The 10,457-nt window shown below is 43.6% G+C and overlaps 1 long non-coding RNA gene across 1 annotated transcript in view; it reads left to right on the plus strand.

The window, feature by feature from the left end:
* Window positions 1-10,457, plus strand: part of LOC133210961 (uncharacterized) — a 70,283-nt gene that overhangs the window by 798 nt on the left and 59,028 nt on the right. The gene's annotated exons all lie outside the window — the stretch shown is intronic.

Genomic DNA, 10,457 nt, shown 5'->3' on the forward strand with positions numbered 1-10,457 from the left:
TAATTTGGACTTGTATAATAACAGGTGTAGAAGCATGGAATCAAAATCTGTATCTGAGATTGATACAAAATGTTACTAATGTCTTAATTGTGATTGTTGGATCTGTACTCAGATACCTAAGTCAGGAGAGAGACTGGATATTCCTTTAGATAGGTGGAGACACACCCTAAGGCAAGGGCAGAGGGAAGTGGTTGAACAAGTGATGGATCCCTTCCCCTCTTACCATCAGATAGAAGGAGTGAACTTAAGGGACAAGGAGGTATGGAGGGAGGTCCTTCCTTGGAGAGGTAAGCGAAAACTCTCGCAATCCCTTCCTCCCTCCCAGTTGCCCTTGAATAACAGGTATGAGGTCTTGGAACTACAGGGCCAGGTAAATGGAGATGGAGTGGTAGATCTATCTAGTGTGTCACCTAGGGCTTGTCACTCACCCCCATGCCTTGGAACTTCCTCAACCAAGAAGAAAAGAAGAGTAATTGTGGTGGGTGACTCCCTTCTGAGGGGAACAGAAGGGCCCATCTGTCGACAAGATCCATGCCAGAGGGAAGTCTGCTGCCTACCTGGGGCTCAGATTAGAGATGTTAAAAGGAAACTCTGATCTGGTACAGCCCTCTGAATACTATCCGCTGCTGGTTTTTCAGGTTGGCAGTGATGAAATTATTACAAGGAGGGCAAGGGCAATGAAGAGAGACTTCAGGGCCCTGGGACGGCTGGTTAGAGGGTCTGGAGCACAAGTGGTGTTTGCCTCCATACCTGTTACAAGCAAAGGTGAAGATATAAATAGGAAGAGTCTGCAGATTAATGTATGGCTACATGACTGGTGCCAAAAGCAGGGTTTTGGGTTTTTCAGTCATGGGCTGCTATATGAGACACCTGGTTTGCTGGTGGCAGGTGGGATACACCAGTCCCAGAGGGGGAAAAGGTTTTTGGGGCAGGAGTTAGCAGGGCTCATTGACAGGGCTTTAAACTAGATAGGAAGGGGGAAGGGAAGATAACTGGGCCTGCTGGGGACAAGCCCAAGAGAAACATGCTAGGGCTTGAAGGATGGCGGACTAGGGAGGACTCTCAATCTATTGTTTCATTTGAGGGAAAGGATAGTTGTTTAGACCCTGTCCTACAGGGGAAAAAGGGTACCAGGGCAAGAGTTAGCAGAACTCACTCACAGAGCTTTAGGTTAGATTCAAAGTGCAAGGGGGTTGTAGCTGGGTTTGAACTAGTGGGGCATTGTTCTGGTATTAATGAAGACCAGAAGGCCTCCCTCCTCCCAAGGGTGCCACTAGCGTGCTCTGCTCACTCCCTGAAATGCCTGTACACCAATGCACGCAGCATGGGGAATAAACAGGAGGAGTTAGAAGTCTGTGTGCGGTCTAAAGGTTATGATCTGGTGGCAATTAAAGAGACATGGTGGGACAGCTCACATGACTGGCATGTGGTCATGGATGGCGATGTCCTTTCTAGGAAAGATAGGTCAGCAAAGCAAGGTGGTGGAGTTGATCTTTATGTGAGAGAGCGACTAGAATGTATTGAGTTCTGTCCAGGGGCAGACAAGGAGCAAGTGGAAAGTCTGTGGGTACGAATTAAGGGACAGGCTGGTACGGGTAATACAGTTGTGGGTGTCTATTATAGACCACCTGATCAGGATGAAGGAGTTGATGAGGCTGAAAGCAGCCTCACGACCACATGCCTTGGTCCTCATGGGGGATTTTAATTACCCTGATATTTGCTGGAAGACTTACACAGCCAATCATTCACAGTCTAGGAGGTTCCTCCAGTGCATTAATGATAACTTCTTAATGCAAATGGTGGACAAACCAACTAGGAGAGGAGCGCTGCTGGATCTAGTACTCACCAACAAGGAGGGTCTGGTTGAAGTGGTGATGGACAATGGCAGCCTTGGCTGCAGTGACCATGAGATGGTGGAGTTTAGGATCCTGTGTGGAAGGAATAGAATACCTAGCAAGGCCACAATTCTGGATTTCCGAAGGGCCAACTTTGGCCTCTTCAATCAATTGCTAAGGGAAGTCTCATGGGAAAGGGTACTACGTGGTAAAGGGGCTCAAGACAGTTGGTCAGCATTCAAGGACCACTTCTTCTAAGCTCAAGATCAGAGTGTCCCAATGGGTAGGAAGTTAAGTAGGGGAGCCAGGAGACCAGCATGGTTAAACAAGGAACTGTTGGTCAACCTCATGTGGAAAAAGAATCTATGGATTATGGAAGGAGGGGCTGGCCACTTGGGAGGAATATAGGACAGTTGTTAGAGGATGTAGGGAGGCAATTAGGACAGCTAAGGCCTATTTGGAACTTAACCCTGCAAGTCGGGTTAAGGACATTAGAAAGGGCTTTTTCAAATACATAGCGAATAAAACTATCACAAGAGGCAATATAGGCCCACTGTTGAACGAGGTGGGTGCCCTGAAGACAGAGGATATAAAGAAGGCAGAGGTGGTGAATACCTTCTTTGCCTCTGTCTTTACTCCTGCAGACTCTCCCCAGGGGACCCAGATTCCTATAGCCCCAGAGTGAGTCAGGATAAAGGAGGAGTTTACTTTGGTAGATGAGGATTCGGCTAGGGATCAGTTAAGCAGTCTGGACATCTATAAATCGATGGGTCTGGATGGAATGCACCCACGGGTGCTGAGGGAGCTGGTGGAGGTCATTGCTGGGCCACTCTCCATCATCTTTGGTAAGTCGTGGGAAATGGGAGAGGCCTGAAGATTGGAGAATGACAAATGTCATGCCAGTCTATAAGAAGGGGAAGAAGGAGGACTCGGGTAATTATAGACCAGTCAGCCTTACCTCCATCCCTGGAAAGGTGATGGAACAACTTATTCTTGACACCATCTCTTGACATATCAAGGACGAGGGGGTCATTAAGAGCAGCCAACATGGTTTTACCAAGGGGAAGCCATGTTTGACCAACCTTATAGCCTTCTATGAGGAAGTAACTAGGTGGATGGATGATGGTAGAGCAGTAGATGTGGTTTTTCTTGACTTCAGTAAGGCATTTGATACTGTCTCCCACAGCATCCTCATAGATAAGCTAAGGAAGTGTGGGCTTGACGATCAGGTAGTGAGGTGGATCAAGAACTGGTTGGAAGGAAGAAGGCAGAGAGTTGTGGTCAATGGGGCAGAATCTAGCTGGAGGTCTGTGACTAGTGGAGTCCCTCAGGGGTCGGTGCTGGGACCAGTGCTGTTTAATATTTTCATCAACGACCTGGATGAGGGAACTGAGTGTACTCTCAGCAAGTTCGCTGATGACACTAAACTGGGAGGAGTGGCTGACACACCAGAAGGCTGTGTTGCCATTCAGCGAGACCTGGACAGGCTGGAGAGTTGGGCAGGGAGAAATTTGATGAAATTCAACAAGGGCAAGTGTAGAGTCTTGCATCTGGGGAAGAACAACCCCATGTACCAGTACAGGCTGGGGACTGACCTGCTGGAAAGTAGTGAAGGGGAAAGGGACCTGGGGGTCCTGGTGGATAGGAGGATGACCATGAGCCAGCAATGTGCCCTTGTGGCCAAGAAGGCAAATGGCATCCTGGGGTGCATTAGAAAGGGTGTGGTTAGTAGGTCAAGAGAGGTTCTCCTCCCCCTCTATTCTGCCTTGGTGAGGCCGCATCTGGAATATTGCATCCAGTTCTGGGCCCCTCAGTTCAAGAAGGACAGGGAATTGCTTGAAAGAGTCCAGCGCAGAGCCACAAAGATGATTAAGGGAGTGGAACATCTCCCTTATGAGGAGAGGCTGAGGGAGCTGGGTCTCTTTAGCTTGGAGGAGACTGAGGGGTGACCTCATCAATGTTTACAAATATGTAAAGGGTGAGTGTCAGGATGATGGAGCTAGGTTTTTTTCAGTGATGTCCAGTGATAGGACAAGGGGCAATGGGTGTAAACTGGAGCATAGGAGGTTCCATGTGAACATCAGGAAAAACTTCTTTACTGTGAGAGTGACAGAGCACTGGAACAGGTTGCCCAGGGGGGTTGTGGAGTCTCCTACGTTGGAGATATTCAAGGCCCACCTGGACAAGTTCCTGTGTGATGTACTCTAGGTTACCCTGCTCTTGCAGGGGGGTTGGACTAGATGATCTTTTGAGGTCCCTTCCAACCCTTGGAATTCTGTGATTCCTTTAATTGGCCTCCCTATCACCTTTAAGACAAATTGGAATAGATTATGGAGAGATCCTCTTTATACTGCCAAGGGCCATACAAATTTACAGGTTTTAAGGATACAAGCCTTGAGACAAAGGGGCACAAAATCACAAAATGGGATATAGAAACCTTTATAAGTAGTTTTAAGTAATGTTAAGTTTGATGGCTTTGTAACAGTAGCAATGGAAAATTACTGAGGTGCATGATACATAGAGAAAAAAAAATAGAGTACAGCTAGAGAACATACTGAGAATTCTCACAAGATAAATCGTTATAGTTGGCCTAGTTTTAAGAAAAACAGTCTAGAAGAACAGGACACAGGGATAAGGAGTATCTGGGAACTGCAGGTGTCCAGGATGGGCTACAGTTAAACTAACTGATAAGTAGGAGGATAGGAGGATTATTATGTCTCTGGTGCTAACGAACCAATTAAACTGGTATGAGCATCTACTGCGCGTGCTTCAAAGGCTGCCAGAAGTGATGAAGACTGTTGGAAGAAGTAAACGACCCTCAGAGACCACCACCACAATTCTGTACGCATGCGGGGAACTCTCTGGAAAATGATGTAATCCATACGTAGCCTCATGAATATGTATGTATGCCCAGGGACTATATAAGGATGGCTTGTATAGCAATACGGGGACACACGTTAGGAGGAGTTATCCCCCGTGTCTCCCGGCGCCGCAATAAAGAATACCTGCTTGTCAGCTTGAAAACTTTGTTGGCAAGTTTGTTCCTGGAGTTTTCTCCGAATCAATTTGGCGACCCAGATGGGACCCTCTCTGCTCGGCTGCAGGACCCGCTGAGGACAGGGCTCCCTAGGGCCCTCGGGAATTTTTCCCGGAGGGACCCCTCGACTCATTCGGATCGCTGCGGGAGCAGACAAGGACCATCTCATAAAAGGTATTCTTTTTTTTGTATAGTCTGTAAGGTGCAGGGGGCACCTCGTGGTTTGGTAAATTGGTTTGGTAAATTGGTTTGGTAAATTGGTTTGGTAAATTGGCTTGGTAAGCGTACGCATGGTTTGGAAGCCTTCCGTAAATCGAGATAAGAAATCTCGTAGGTAAAGGCGTATACCCGGCTGCTAGCGTCCGTTTGGTATACACCCACAAGAAGCAGGGGGCTTCTTGTGGTTTGGGTCCTGCAAGACACAGGGGGTGTCTTGCAGAAAAGGTTTTGGATTTTACTGGTATACACCCAAAGGAAGCAGGGGGCTTCTTGTGGTTTGGGTCCTGCAAGACACAGGGGGTGTCTTGCAGAAAAAGGTTTTGGATTTTACTGGTATTTGATTTATTTTGTGGCTTGTTATATTAAGGATTTTGGTCTTGTGATTTTGGTATCAGTGACAGACTGTTATAACTAAGCAGGGGGCATCTTGTGATTTAGGTCCTACAAGACACAGGGGGGTGTATTGTGGAAATGGTTTTGGGTCCAGTGTGCTATCAACAGCCCATAAGGGATTTGATTCAGTGATGCTGTCAGCGTGGGTCCCTGAATAGCCCTCCGATACAGTGGGCTGTTCAGTATGGTTCCGACAGTGGGACGCAGAGAGGCTGGTCAGACACAAGGGCCCCATCCTTCCTGGGACACTGACAGGCTGGTCAACTATAAAGGGTTCAAGGAAACCCCCCCTATTAATGTTACAATATGGTCTGAGCCATAGGGGTTAGGAAGTATTGCTTTTGATTCTACTGGTATTCGCCTTATTTTGTGGCTTGTTACAATAATGATTTTGGTCTTGTGATTTTGGTACTGGTGACAGGATGTTATAACTGTCTTATTAACTTTTGTTTGGTTGGTTGAATTTAAGTCTCTTTGTCTCAAGTGTTGTAACTGTGTGGAATATGTCTGGGGATCCCATCTGTGTGTGTGTGTGTGAATGTGAGATTGATAATGGAAAATCAGCAGAGTGAAGAGATCTTGAAAAAGAATCCTTTTGGGTGCATTTTGGCACACTGGAAAGAACTTGGAGGGTCTCCTGGGGGCTTGGTAAATAAGAAAATATTGGTAAAATATTGTAACCAATGGTGGCCTTTGTATACTTTGGAAGATCAGGAAAAATGGCCTAAAAATGGAACTATGAACTATAATACAGTGTTACAGTTAATGTTGTTTTAAGGGGGCAAGGAAAATGGGATGAAGCAATGTATGCAGATATGTTTTTCACTTTAAGAAATCACACAGAGTGACAGATTGAATGCAAAATTAATATAACTCTGCCAGATTCCTTAATTTTGGCTTTGGAAAAGGACAGGGAAAAACTGAAAGTTAAGCTGGAGATGCTCAGCCTGTGATATTGGGGAAAGATGTTTAAAGTTAAAAAACAGCAATCAGGAAGACAGGGTGGAAAATCACGTACCACAGGTACCTCCGAGAGGAGCACCCTCTGCCTCTGTCCTATCTGATATTGATAAGGAGGAAGAGATTTCTGTCACTGGCAACAAGCGGCACATCCACATTCAGAGTTAAGAAGGGGTTAAACCATAAGCGCTGTTGCAGAGGCAGGCATCTGCAGGCCCTGCAGAGCAGGGGGAGCCGCTGTGAGAAAAAGATAAAAAAAAAAGGGAAAACCAAGGGGGAAAGGAGGGGAGCTCGAGCAGCTCCAGTGTTTGAGCGTGTGGCTGTTCAGCCTGGAGAAGAGAAGGCTGCGTGGAGACCTCATAACAGCCTTCCAGTATCTGAAGGGGGCATATAGGGATGCTCAGGAGGGACTCTTCATTAGGGACTGTAGTGTTAGGACAAGGGGTAATGGGTTTAAACGTAAACAGGGTAAGTTTAGATTGGATATAAGGAGGAAATTCTTTCCTGTTAGGGTAGTGAGGCACTGAAATAGGTTGTCCAGGGAGGTTGTGAATACTTCATCCCTGGCAGGGTTCAAGGCTAGGTTAGACGAGGCCTTGGGTAATATGGTTTAGGGCGAGGTGTCCCTGCCCATGGCAAGAGGGTTGGAACTTGATTATCTTAAGGTCCTTTCCAACCCTAACTATTCCATGTCGGGTGTAGGTGGGGGAGTGGGCTCTTCTCTTCTGTGGGACCGGACCGGTGTGCGTGCTATGGGGGGTTTTGGACGCTGGAAGTGAGACTGCCTGGGGGGGGGGGGGGCAGTGCCATGGAGTGGCTCCGGTGACTGAACTGGAACTAAACTGACGGGGACCTGGGGAATCTACCCTAGCGGATACACTGGTTACATTAAAACTAGGGACTAGAGGAAAAAAGTGGAATTTTAGTGGATACAGGAGCAACTTATTTGGTGTTAAATCAGAGAGAAAAGAATTCGTTACAGATGTGGGAGCTACTGGCCACCAAGAAAAAAAAAAAAAAAATTCATTCTTTCTGAAACCTTTAAAGTACAAATTGGGAAAACAAATAGGAATGCATAAATTTTTATGCATGCCAAATTCTCTAAAATCTTTGTTAGGGCGAGAAGCAACATTTAAAGAAGGCAAAATGGAATTCAGAGTTAAAAACAATTAATTGCAGTTTTGAGTTTAATTCAAAAAAAAACAAAAAGGAGGACCTCCCTGAAATAGAAGAAATCCTTAATCAGGTATATGTGGGAGTATGGGCATCTGAAGTTCCAGGTAAGGAGAAAAATGCTTTGCCTGTTAAAGTGGAAATAAAAAGGGGGGGCCCTACCCAATTAGAATAAAACAGTATCCCTTAGAATTAGAAGATCAAAGGGAATAAAAAAAAAATTGATAAATTTTAAAATATAGATTATTAATTGAATGTGAATTGGAATATAATACTCCTATCTGGACAGTAAAGAAATATGATGAGAAAAGTTGCAGATTGGTTCACGATCTCAGGGAAATCAACAAAATTGCACAGGGTATTCGTCCAGTAGTAGTTAATTCGTATGACTGATTGACTAAATTGAATAATAATCAAAAATGGTTTGCTGTCTTGGATTTAAAGGACACTTTCTTTTGCTTACCATTGGCCAAAGAAAGCCACAATTATTGGCTTTCAAATGGGAAAATCCTGACAGAGGAAGGGAAACTCAATTAACTTGGACAGTATTACCTAAAGGGTTAAAAAAAAAAAACAGTCCAGCAATTTTTGGAAATCAGCTAGCATGAAAACTAAAATCATGGAAGCCACCTACTCAAACGGGACTCTGTTACAATATGTGGATGACCTGTTAATTGCTACAGAAACAAAGGAAGAATGTATCAAGTGGACAGTGGAATTGTCAAATTTTCTAGGTCTGAATGGTTATTAATTAATGGTCTCCTGGTGCCGCAATAAAGAATACCTGCTTGTCAGCTTGAAAACTTGTTGGCAAGTTTGTTCCTGGAGTTTTCTCCGAATCAGCCTCAAATATGTCAGAAGTTAAATGTGTAACCACTAACAAAACTCTTAGTCAAGGCAACACGACAGTAGGAAATTATGCATATTGCAGCTGGGAAATGTAAATATCTCAGCTGCAATTGAGGAAATGGGAAATCGAACTGCTGATGCTATTCTAGCATTACAAGAAGAAATAACCAGCCTGTCTAAAGTAGTGCTCCAAAATCGAGTGGCTTTAGATACACTGTTAGCATCCCAAGGAGGAATTTGTTCTGTAATCAATGATAGCTGTTACTGCTATATAGATCAAAGTGGAAGAATTACGACTGATCTAAAGGAAATGTGGATACAAGTTAAAATATTTCATGAGGTGGCACAGGACAACACCTCATGGGGATTTGAGGAAATTTGAGAAAAATTAACATCATGGGTCCCCAGTCTCTCCTGGTTGAGACAGTTGGCTTTTACTGTATTTGTAAAAATAGGAATGGTTGTAATTACATGCATAACGGTCCAATGCTCCTTTTGGTGTTGCAAACAAACCATGATGAACTCTGACAAATGGAAGAGAAACAAAATTAAGCATCAAATAGAAACAGGGAAATACTTCAGGAAACTTTAAATAAAAATAACTCAGATGCAAAAGAATTTGCAATGGAACGAGAAAAAGGGGGTACTGAAGAGTGGGGTTGACTTAAGAATAAGGTGGATTGAAGAATGGGGTGGATTGAAGAATAGGGTTGTAAATAAGTAACCTTAAGAACTTTGGGCTTTGGTAGCAACTATAGAGAAAAGGAAAGCTGCTTTGCCAGAACCACCTGGTGGTTACTGATATAACAATGATCCTAAAACAAAGTGCTGAAGAAATAACCACTGGGAGTCCAAAAGCCCACTAACCACATTTTTGTATGCATACAGGAGGCATTGTCTAAGAAGTATGATGTAATGTATGTAATCTAATGAATATGTATGTTTAAGGACAATATAATCACAGCCTGGTTGATGCCTGTCAGAGACACGCTTGGAGGAGCTATCCCCCGTGTCTCCCGGCGCCACAATAAAGAATACCTGCTTGTCAACTTAAAACTTTGTTGGCAAGTTCCTGGAGTTTTCTCCAAATCAACTCCATTGTAAGCACTAAGTATCTTCTGTACAAAAGATAAACCAGGTGTGCACATGTAAGTCACACAAAGAAAACTAAGTTAAATGGCTTAGGCAGGCAGCACAGACAGGGCAGAAGCACGAAAGCCAGACTTTTTGGCTGAAGTGATTTTAACCCCATTTAACATGTGTTACAGCATAGTTTAAGTGTCACTGTTTAAACAATACTCAAATGAACAAAAGCCCTACAAAGACAGATTAACTGCTCTTTTCTACAGACTAACTAGTCAGTATGCATTCAAGAATGAATTTAATGCAAAGCTTGAGAAGGGTACCTAACTAATAATCCCATCCAGAGCTTTTGAATACTATCTTACTCCAAGGTATATATCTATTATTGTAGAAGTTTATGCATCACATTTTAAATCTAGGATCCAAGAATAAAGGCTAACCGTATTTTCTAAAGCAAACTATAGTAAAATGGAAAGAATGTGGCTTGTATTCAAGTATAACACTTTATGCAAGTAACAAAAAAAAGTCTGTATACTCAGGACTGTTTACATCTGAATAAATACAGTAAATTAGCAAATGCAGTACTTAAAATTGTCTAAAAAAATGTGTTTTACCAGGTATTCACTGTTTGTATCAAGTCTTAAAGCAGAAGACTGCCAGGACAAAATCTACAAGTATAAATTACTTTTTCTTTTTTTTTTTTTAAGAGGAAAAAAAAGTTGATACATTAAAACGTTGCAGAAAACAAATTCATATTAACAGTTAACTAAACTGAAACTAAAGACTAAAGCTATTAGGTAGCCTTATCAGCAAACACCTTCAATCAACAGGCCATAAACACCTATGCTTTACATATTTCATTTATTTTATACCATGAGGTAAAAGCAACACATATAGTCTCACTCAGA

Source organism: Neopsephotus bourkii, unplaced genomic scaffold (genome assembly GCF_033783945.1).
Source record: "Neopsephotus bourkii isolate Nb327-2 ecotype Australia unplaced genomic scaffold, CSIRO-AGI_Nbou_v1 NB_544, whole genome shotgun sequence".
In the NCBI taxonomy this organism is placed as follows: domain Eukaryota; kingdom Metazoa; phylum Chordata; class Aves; order Psittaciformes; family Psittacidae; genus Neopsephotus; species Neopsephotus bourkii.